The 11,162-nt window shown below is 42.9% G+C and overlaps 1 long non-coding RNA gene across 1 annotated transcript; it reads right to left on the reverse strand.

Annotated features, from left to right (window-relative positions):
* Positions 1-5,323: 5,323 nt before the first annotated feature.
* On the reverse strand, positions 5,324-7,634 carry LOC148400116 (uncharacterized). Its single transcript, XR_015857721.1, has 3 exons — positions 7,057-7,634; positions 6,841-6,892; positions 5,324-5,847 (listed from the first exon to the last, which is right to left on the reverse strand). It is a non-coding gene; the product is annotated as an uncharacterized LOC148400116 (long non-coding RNA).
* Positions 7,635-11,162: the final 3,528 nt, after the last annotated feature.

An 11,162-nucleotide genomic window follows, 5' to 3' on the forward strand; every position in this document is an offset into this window, starting at 1 on the left:
TCGACCCGTTTAGAATGCTTCTTCAAAAATCTGTATATACTCGACGGGTAGTACGGGCTGTCCGGTGGCAGACCAAAAGGATCAAAGAATGTGGCCGAACCGTCCGATTCTAAAGTCATAGCGAGCCAGTGCTCTCCGGGTAAATGCCTTGGATGGGTGTTGACGATGTAATATTTTGGAGGCGTGTCTCTGACGTCAGCTAACTCATCCGATGCGAAAACACCTCCAAATAAGGTTCTCTGCATCCGAGTCATAATCAAGTCCAATTCACGACCGTTCATAAGGTTAATAATAGTCCATCAATACTTCCCTCTTAGCGTTAATCTCTATAAGGGAATCGTAAACCGCGTATACAATAAGAGTGGCTGTGTGTGGTAGCGGCGTTCTGAAACGTAAATCTAATCTTAAAACCCCGTTTTTAATTGGCGTTAATGCGCCCGAATCATCTACCTGACTTAAATTGAAAACAAAAAGTGAGTAGCCCTGACTAAAATCCTGTTGATCTATACAGAGTGGTAGATCTTTCAAAAAACGACCTGTTGCCGTGTATAAATTATGAAATTCACGTGTACATATCCCAGCTTCGAAATTGGGCTGAAAAGCTTTGGCAGGTATCTGTCGACCTTCGTGCCTGAGAGCTAAATACTCTGTTATAATGCAAAAAATTAAACGGGTTTAAATCTCTCCGTCCCATGAAACTGTTGTGGTTTACGAGCGCTATTACAATTTGTTTAGGGATATGTCCGAGGAATAGATTATCCTGATGACAAATCCGTGAGTTTTGTGGGATCGAGAAGGTCTTCATGTTAATCCGAGTTAAGGGATAAAGTGCGTTACCTTTCTGTAAAGCGGCGGCGTGACCTATTGCTACGGCTGGTGAGATTGATACTTTTTTCACAAATAAGGATGCGCCTAGTATTTTGAGATACGAATCGCTGTCTGGAGCGCTCATGAGACAGAAATCATCAGAAGCTCTAGTTAACTTTAGACGCAGATCCACATTATTCAATAGATGGCGTTCGGAAAAGAAAATATCTCCATGAAGCGGTCCCGTGAGATGGAATTCACGTGAGCCTGCAATCTGCTGTGCGCGCCACACAAAACCATCGTTGGCCCCCGCCCCTTCGAGAGCGACGGAGTCCATACGCCCCCTAGTGTCTTTTGCGAACATTCCTGCTGTGAATTGTGACTCCAAAGAATCGTTTGAAAAGTTTAACAGCAGCTCGATGATGGATCTGTAGGCGTGTGTGGCACTAGATTGTGAGATTAACCGCCCACCCAACAAAATATCTAATTGACTAAAAATTGTGTTTATAGGGAAATTCACGATGCCGACTTGTTCTTGCGGTGGAATATTTGTCCCATCCCTACGCGTCACCTTTGCACGGAGATGTAGTAAAGTGTCGGATAAATCTAAATATTTTGAGCCGTCCCCAGGTATAAAAAATTCTATTGGTCCTTGGTCCACGATTGCGGATAACGGTTGAAATTCGACATATGAACTATCTTCTATGGAGAATTGTGTCATAGGGGCCGAAAATAGGTCAAGACTTGATAAGACTGCCTCTTGACTTTTAAAATGTAGAAGGGCCATTTTTTTAAGAGAAAATATCTGGGTTGCGTCGACTTCGCTTTTTTTTAATGACTGACCTGAGACCTGTGGGGCGCCTTTTCCTTTTAACGCTCCTTTTTCTCCGCCCACCAGGATGGAGCCCCCCACGTGACAATACAGCTAGCCCGGAACCTTGTTTCTGGTGGATTCTTTGAATGACGCGCCCAGCTACATCCGTTGCTATGTTTTTAGCGGCGGCTTGAAGATGCGGCTTCGTCAAGTGAAACCCGTTTTTGAACATAGGCATCACGAAACGGAATAATTTTGCAAAAATAGACTCTAGGCCACGTCCATATTGCACCGGCGAACCTGCAAAACCTGCAAAACCTTGGACATTTCCGCCTACTTGTGTTTCATAATAATCAACAAAACGATACAAGATGCATTGGCGATGTCGTCATTTTTTTTTTATTATTATTTTGATCTAAAATCTAATATGGCTTCTGCACACATCTAAATAGTACACCGGATTAAAAGTTTTGTTTATTACATCGCCATAGTTACCCTCAAGAGGCAGGGTCCTAAGCATTGGAGCGTAGGCGTCACCAACTGTCTGATGATGTATGACGTCAGTGTAGATGAACATAAAATATGATCCGGCTCGTCTGTCGGCAGGATGTTGTGCGTTTACGCCTTCCGGCTTGAGTGAGAGCCAATGTTCAGGGTTCATTCCGACAATGTACGCTAGGGGGCTCTTGAACATAATTCTCAATCCTTCTTCGCCCGAAAACATGAACCTCTGTTTATGTTGATCAAATTGGACGTCAATCTTTTTGTTACTCGCTTTAGTTAATAGAGTTTGAATGTCCAAAGCTAACGAGTCATGATTTTGATAGACCTCTCATGTCGTTTTGAGCATGGTCCGAACTTCTGAGTCATCTTGAAACATGTCACCTCTAGGAAGCGGATGCTTAGGCTGTTTCAGGTAGAAATTCCGTTTTTTCTCAGGAATGGTGGGTATTGAGTTGATGTATGAAATCTCACATAAACCGACCTCCCACGAACCTTTTAAATCGATATGTTGAGCCAGTTCGGTTTTAAATTCTGTGAGGCTGTTTGAGCTAAATAGATGTATACTAGCATTTGACGCTAATGTCACGTAGAATTCTCTCTGGTGTTCACCCATCTTGTAATTTCCACAGAATGGCCGTTTTAGAGATCGTCAGATGTTTTTAATACTCTTTGCGGGTACCCAACTGTCGAATTTGGCTGGCCAGCCCACCCAGTGGACGAGGGACTCACGTTTGCCTGACACGGTGCGTGATTTAAGAATTTTCTGTATGCGAAAATTTTTTATTTTTTTATTTTTACTTTTTGTAATTCCGCTTCATAAAAGCTGCCTTCTACAGGCATACCATCCAAGTCCGATATTTTATAGACGGGAGGAACGCGGTGGAGACGTTGTCTTATTCTGAAAATTTCATCCGTGTAACTTTGTAAATAACCTTTTTCAAAATTGCCTTTTATTTTGGAAATTCTCACAGTTTCACCCGGTGCGAACTGGAACTTGTCCCCCCGTCGGAAAGGATTTTTGGCGTAAAGGTTGGTGAAGACGATATCCTTATTCTCTTCATTTACGGCGTTCGGTGTCATTTTTATACTGCTGTGAAAACTGTCGTTATAACTGACAATACAATCCTGAATTACATCCACGTATCGTTGTGTATTCTTAGCTGTGAAATAGCGCCACATTCGTGATTTTAGAGTCCAGTTAAATCTTTCGATCGTTTGCGCTTTGGTGTCAGAGGCGGTGGAAAAATGTGTAATATTGTACTTTTTCATTAATTTCTGGAAATGTTTGTTAAAAAACTCCGCCCCTTTATCTGTTTGAAGGCGTAATGGTGAACCGCTAACTGATAGGATATCTTCAAATGCTTTGGTGACCTGCGTACCTGTTTTAGCTTTCAAAACGCGTACATATGCACGTTTCGAGAAGATATTGATTACGGTTAGTAAATATTTATATCCATCGTTGTAGCGTGCTAGTGGTTGCATATCGCATAAATCTGCTTGGAATTGTCCCATAGGACCTCGAACAAAAACTTTATTTCTAGGAAAAGTTATTCTGGCTGGTTTGTGTAAAGTGTAAGCATCTTGATCGGATAAAAAATGTGTTTTTGATGTTAGTGTTTTTACAGCTAACACCCGCTGTTCTATGTAGACGTCTCTCCCCACCAAAACTAGCTGGATTCTTAGCACAATAATAGAGTCTCTGAAGACACCTATCGCCACCCATTGTTAGGTAAGTTCTGTTGGATATCAGAGTGTGATGCTGTTAATAAAACAAGCAGGTATGATCTTGTGATTTTAAATTGAATAAACATAGAGAAACAGTCGCTTTTCCGGTCACAATAGCTTATTACAGAAAAAAGTCAAACTAGTTCTTAAAAAACATTACTAATAAACAGAAACAAGTATAAAACATGGTAAAAATAAAAACATGGTAAAAAATGTCTTTCTATAAATCTAAGGTTTAACATAACGCATGAATGAAGATAACATAGATGGTGTTACTTTGGACCCTATTAGAGTTTTAAACTTCTTTAGCTGCCCCCCTGTTAAATCTAGAAGTACTGTTAGAAAAGTCATCAGTTGGCCCCACATTTTCTTCACAAAACCTCCCATTGTGTCTTTCCAAACGTTGTAAATAATAGAGCGACTTTGTTGCTACTCAGCACAGCGTCACGCGCTTCTTGTTTTATCGCACGGAGCCTCGTAAAGATCTTGCACTCGTGAGCTAGGTCATGTAGAATGGCAGAAACAGAATTGCGAATGTTTATAAGAGATGCCGAGGTTTTAAAATAGAAAAGCATTGTCGACAACGTGTGGAGGAAGTCAGCATTGCACAACTCAGCCGTCACTGCTTCGTAATTCACATAGAAATAAAAGTTTCGATCCTCAACATACAGGCATGTATGATGCATCTGGCTGAGATCATCAAGAGCACATCCGTCACACTTAAATTTACCATGCTTCATTAAGGCATCATACAAAGGTTGAGCCACCATAAGTTTGAGGCGTGTATAATCTTCAATAATCAACCATTTAACCGGCTCGACCCTCATATTATATTCTGAGCCCTGTTGTGTGTTATTTTCCCAGGCGTCGAGGTCACCGGAGGAACGACACCAAACTCAAGGGCCAGCGGAGGGTAGTTGTCAACGATCGTGTCATCAGCCTCCTCAAAATCACCGGGCACCTCTGCCTCTTTGAGCATGACTCTAATGTCAGCAGCAGACAAACAGGCCAAATCCATGCCATTTTCAGGATAGCGTGCGCAGGCACCATCAAACAATTCGATGGCTCGTGCCGAGGACCATGGTTTATGCTGTTGCGGCCTCTGCTGCTGCTGCTCCTGCTGCCCCGTCGTGCTTGCTAGGTTGTACCCTGAGGTTTCAGGGGTTTCAAACTCGTCAAAAGTTGATGACAAAGCTCCATAGAGAGAATTGGGTTGCAGATCGTCGAGGCAGATCGGTGACATACATTCGCTCGGGTCGGGTGTAGGCAGTGGAAGAATCTCAAACCTTTCCAGCCCTGTCGCTGTCGTTGGTTCCGGTTGTTCAGCCGTCGTGCTTGACCGTGGTGACGCTATGAAAGCTGTGTCCGCATCAGCATCATCTGACTCTGCATCAGAGTTGTCAGGGCTGGACCAGAATGTGATGCCCAGCTCATTGCCCATAGGTACTGCTGGATTCTGTCCACAATTTAGGGAGCGCGTTATCTGCGCCTCACGGCAAAAGCCTTTGCCAATCACCTGTTATCCAATTTACTCACTGCGTGCTCGTTTGATTTCTTCAGATTTAGGAAAATGCAAAGACACTGAAGCAGAAATTAGACTTACACAGATTGGTTGAGTTCAATCACAATTCTTGTTCAAAAAGCTCTGTTTTCAGGAAAATACAATACAGCGCTGGGCCCTTCAAGAGCGGAAAGTTTCCATTCAGAAAAGGCAAAGTCCAAGGTTGTTAGATCAGTTTTATATTCAGTAGCACATTGTGGGCCGGGATTGATGGGCGATGAGTCTTCGGGGTGGGGCAAGTTCGAAGCAGAGTCTGCTTGCATGGGAGTGGTGCTGATTATGGGCGATTCGGTGTGGAGGTGGGGGGCTGTTGGTGTGTGTGTGTGGAGGGGGGCTGTTGTCTTCCATCCCGTCTTTCGGCCTTGGCGATCATCTTTGGCCGAGTCTTTGGGTGGCTCCTTCTGGCATCTGCTGGTTTTATCTCCACGTGACCTTCCTGTGAACATTCTTCTCCAATCTTAGACATACACTGTCGTACTGCTGGATTCTTTTAATTTTGTCATTTTGTACGAAATTATGTTAGCTTTTGGCTGTGATCTTCATTAATCTATTGCTGTTCTTTTGATACATCATGTCTTTGCTTATTCTTAGTTTAATCATGCTTCCAACCGTATCTTTTCTTTGTTAGGCAAACTATTTCCCTCTGTGCAGTAAGTTCAGTAGTAATCAAAAACTGGCGTCTAGCATTAGTCAAAACATAAGATACAATCAAGTACTGAATGGTCAAGACGACTCTGGTCGTGTCCATGATTCAGAGAAAAAACATCAGGCATGCATTACACAGTTCCTTAAGGGTCATTAAGCTATTTAGGCAATATATCAAAAGTCATTTGTTATTTCAAAGTGCTCAGAAATATATCAGATCATAAAGTTATAAAAACCTTTCTCATCACCACTTATCAAAAATGTCTAGTTATGTCTTCTTTATTGATTTGGTGTGTAGGTATAATTATATGCTTAAAATGTTTCTTTTATTTATTTAAGATGTGAATATACTTGTCTGCTTATGTACTTTATTCAATGAGGTTTGAGCATATCTGTTTTTGTAGCTAGGCAGGACTTTTAGTATTTTGACCCCATTTCCTGCAGTACAAAACGTGGTAAAAGTCTTCTGGCAAGCATTTTTTGAGCCATCTTCTTTCTCTATTGTGCGTGCGTGTGTGAAAGAGGCGTCTGCAAGTCCGCTCTTATACATTTTAGATAGTTATGCTAATGACTACAACCCCACCTTTCTGTGTTTGCAGGTCAGAAAAAGAGGGGTGCTAGGAGGGGTGTAGGAGGAACACAGTTTTGTGTGCTGAGGAGGGCCAGGGGTGGGTAGTTTAAAGTTAATTTTTTAGTAAGGGTTAATCTAAAGCCAGTTTACGTTTCAGTCCGACGATGTTTGTCCAGACACGGCTTGATAGAAAAAAAAACATAATACTCTCACCATATGCTTGCATCCTTTCATACCACTCTGTCAATGGTATATTCAATATTGTCTGGAAAAGTCCACATTCGCTGTTAAACACTTCAAGTTTTAGAAACATTAGATCGATTAGCTCTCCATCTTCTGCCCCATCAACAGTTTGAGGAGAAACTTTCAGCCGGAAAAAACATCTTCCGCTGGCTGCGATTTTTGAAATCCAAGTTGCATTCAGCTCACCTTTTAACCCGTATTCCTTGACAAATTCAGTCAAAACCTCTGGCAGGAGTTGATTTAAAACACCCCAGTCATTTGAGTTCAGCGTACCATACGCACCGGCTTGCTCATAGTTGCTGTTGTTTGATCCAGAACTCTCTTGGTTTCTCATAAAGAAAGACAACTCACCAGTCTCGTAAAAAATTTTAAATCCCCATAGAGTCTCTGGTGTTAGATGCCAGCTCCGCTCAAGTTTTTCTGTAGGCCTTTGCTGCATACGCCTTAGATACATTTGTTTCTTCCTAGGGGCATCTAGCAAACCATCAGGGCCTTTACGGCAAAGATGGATACTGACCGGCATTTCTGCTATCATGATTTGAGCTTCAGGTTTGCAGTTTAACACCACAGCTTTAGCTTAGCTCTTTTCTATGAAGTAGCAGCACAATAATACTCTGACGCATTATATGAACAGCAGGTCCAGCCCCCTCTCTCAAACCACACCTCTGTGTATCACGTGTTTTTTTTTTTTTTTTTTTTTTTAATCAGGATATGTTTTAAACTTCAGCCTTCATAAAAACAGAGGCCTTCGTCTATCTCCCTCATCTTTCAGATACCTTTGGCATCATGCTGACGATACTTCAATGATTTTCTCAACAACCCCCCCCCCCTTGATCCTCTAAACTAATGTTTGCCAAATTATATGCGTCTCTCTCTCTTTCAGATAGCTTTGGCACCAATAATACCGGCGCCACTATTGTTTATCAAATTACATTACAGACAAGTTTGACACCAATAATGACGAGATATTTTCTCAACAAAACCCCCTTGATCCTCTAAACTAATGTTTGCCAAATTATATGCGTCTCTCTCTCTTTCAGATAGCTTTGGCTCAACTATTGTTTCACAAATTACATGCGACTCTCTTCCAGACAAGTTTGACACCAATGACGATTCTCATGACCCCCCACGCTGACACAAAACACCCCTCCCCTTCACCTTCTCAACAAAACGGGCCCTTTCAATCCCACACGTACGGGCTGGTAAAACACCCCTCCCCTTCGCCTTCTCAACAAAACGGGCCCCTTCAATCCCACACGTACGGGCTGGTAGCAAAGGTAGCTCAGATGCTGCACCTGTTTTGATTCATACAAAGACATGCCCATACATATCCACATCTAAAAATGGCGCCAGCAAACCAAAATGTCGACAGTCAAAGATGGTGCCGTCACAACTGGCGCCATCTTGATGCCCCCAACCCCCGCCCCACCCTAAATAAAAAACGTCATAAATCTTAACATCAATGGATCATAAGATTTTATAACCCCTCAAATAAAAAATACCATAAATCTTAACATAAAAGGACTAAAGAATTTATAACCCCCAATAAAAACTACCATAAATCTTAACATAAAAGGACTAAAGAATTTATGACCCCCAATAAAAAAACGCCATAAATCTTAACATCAATGGATCATAAAATGTTATGACCCCCTAACTCATTTGCATATGAATAGACATAAAGGCTAGGTGCATTATTAATCAGGTTTTTGCATAATTGGGTGATATGAGTTTGGTGAATCTAGTCTTTAAAGCAAATTCATACTTTCAATGCAAAAGACACCACAAGAGCTTCCATCTTGCTGCCGGGATGGGGGATGTCTTCTCTTTTCCCCACCCTGTAAACAACATCTACTGCAACACCTTCTCCTTCTATGTAAGCTTCGGGGCCTCGAAAGTAGGCCCGTTTCCCAGCTCTTCTTGCTTGCTCTACCAGCGACCACTGTCGTTTTCACTCCTACAAGTCTTCTTTCAGTAACATCTCTGCAAAGCGTATGCCTTCTGATTTGCAAATTCCAGAATCTTTAGTTCTCCGCCACACCTCATGTATTACATGTCTCTGTGCAAACAGGATAACAGCTTGCCTTGTGCGGTTGTCTTCTCTTTTCCCCAGCCTGTGAACCACATCTACCGCAAGGTCCATTTTCACTGTGAGCTCTGGAACAATTCTGTTCAGTATTCAAACCACAATCTCCTGGAGATTTTCATCCCTCGTTTCCTTAATACCTCTCACTCGAAGACATGACCTTATGCTATCGTGTTGTTGTTCAAATAGTTTGTTCTTCAATTCTTTGTTTTTGTTCAGCACACTGGTATTCTCATTCTTGAATGCCACCACTCTCTTCTTTAGTCCATCTATTTCCTCCGAGTTGACTTGCACGGTCTTAGTTAAGTTGGCAATCATGGCGGCGTTCTGCCTATTTTGTTCTCTGATATCGTTTAATTGCAACTCAAGCCCAGCCATACGTTGTCCCAACACAAGTTGTTAGGGTTTTCCAGGTTATCTTTATCATAGGATTATGTTGGAATGCAACAGGTAATAAACACCTTACCTTGTCCTCCTTATCACAAGGTCATAAAACATCCCCTGACATGTTTAGACTAGAGGACAAGGGCTTTAGCCAGTTTACCCAAACCCCCACTCTGTTTCTCTTAATAAATATCCCCTCGCAGGAACGAGGGTTCAGACTTCATTCTGGAGCGAGTGAACTCTCCACCTGCAGGTGTCCAAAAGAACTTGCTTGTCTCCCGTGTGGTTCTTGCAAAATATTGTTTGAGTGAGAAAATCTCTAACACAAGTATCGCTTCAAGAATATCATTGTTGGTAGCTTGGTCATCCTTTTTCTCCTCAGAAGTCTTAGCTTGCCTCTCCTTCACCAACTTACTTGATGTTGCCGGCGTGGAGCCTGGTCTGCGTTTTGCCTGCGTCGTCACCTCCATGAAACAATAGTCATCTGCGTTGTCCTTCGTTATTCCTGGCATCTTAGGTCTTGAAGAAGTCAAAGTCAAAGTCAGCTTTATTGTCAATTTCTCTACATGCCAAAGACACACAAAGAAACCGAAATTTCGTTCCCCCCTATCCCACGGTGACAAGACATGGCTCACAACAGACAAACAAGTAAACAAGTACAACAAAAGCGTGCTGAATAAATAATGAATAAATAACACAACAATAAGTAAATAAATAAGAGGAGCAGAAAAAAAAAAAAAAGGAGCAAGTGCGCGTACAGCAGACATTCCCGAAAATAGCGCAACAGTGCCGCACGCTACGCAGAAGGGGGTAGCGAGTTCAGGGCCCTAACAGCCTGGAGAAAGAAGCTGTTGGCGAGTCTGGTGGTGCGGGAGCGCAGGCTCCTGTACCTCTTCCCAGAGGGCAGAAGGTCAAACAAAGAGTGAGCCGGGTGACTCACATCACTGGCAATCGAGGTTGCCTTGCGGGCGAGATGGGAGGTGTAAATGTCCTTCAGGGAGGGGAGCGAAGCACCAATAATCTTACCAGCCGTATTCACTATGCGCTGCAGGGCCTTCAAGTTCTGTTCAGTGCAGTTACCACCCCAGACAGCGATGCAACTGGTGAGGACGCTCTCAATGGTGCCACGGTAGAATGTAGACAGGACTGCCCGAGGAGCACATGCACGCCTGAGCTTCCGCAGGGAGTACAGGCGGCGCTGAGCTTTCTTTGGCAGAGACGAGGTGTTTGCGGACCAGGAGAGGTCCTCACTGATGTGCACCCCCAGGAACTTGGTGCTGCTCACCCTCTCCACCACAGCACCGTCGATGATCAGCGGCAGGTGTGTTGTGTGACCCTTCCGGAAGTCAACAATGATTTCCTTGGTCTTATTGACGTTCAGCAGGAGGTTGTTGTCCCTGCACCACGTGGTCAGAAGGTCAACTTCCGACCTGTACCGAGTCTCGTCGCCCTTCGTGATGAGACCCACCAGAGTCGTGTCGTCAGCAAACTTCACTATGCGGTTGTCGCTGTAGGTCGCAGAGCAGTCATGCGTCAGTCAGATATTTTAATGTTGCCGTTTTAAGCAACTTCTGCGCATCCATCGCTTTACTTCGGGTGAAGTAAAGTAAAGTCAAAGTCAAAGTCAAAGTCAAAGTCAGCTTTATTGTCAATTTCTCCACATGCCAAAAACACACAAAGAAACCAAAATTTCGTTCCCCCCTATCCCACGGTGACAAGACATGGCCCACAACAGACAAACAAGTAAACAAGTATAACAACAGCGTGCTGAATAAATAATGAATAAATAACACAATAAATAAATAAATAAATAAATAAATAA

This window comes from Syngnathus floridae, chromosome 3, assembly GCF_059516105.1.
Source record: "Syngnathus floridae isolate MCC-2025c chromosome 3, RoL_Sflo_1.0, whole genome shotgun sequence".
NCBI classification, from domain to species: domain Eukaryota; kingdom Metazoa; phylum Chordata; class Actinopteri; order Syngnathiformes; family Syngnathidae; genus Syngnathus; species Syngnathus floridae.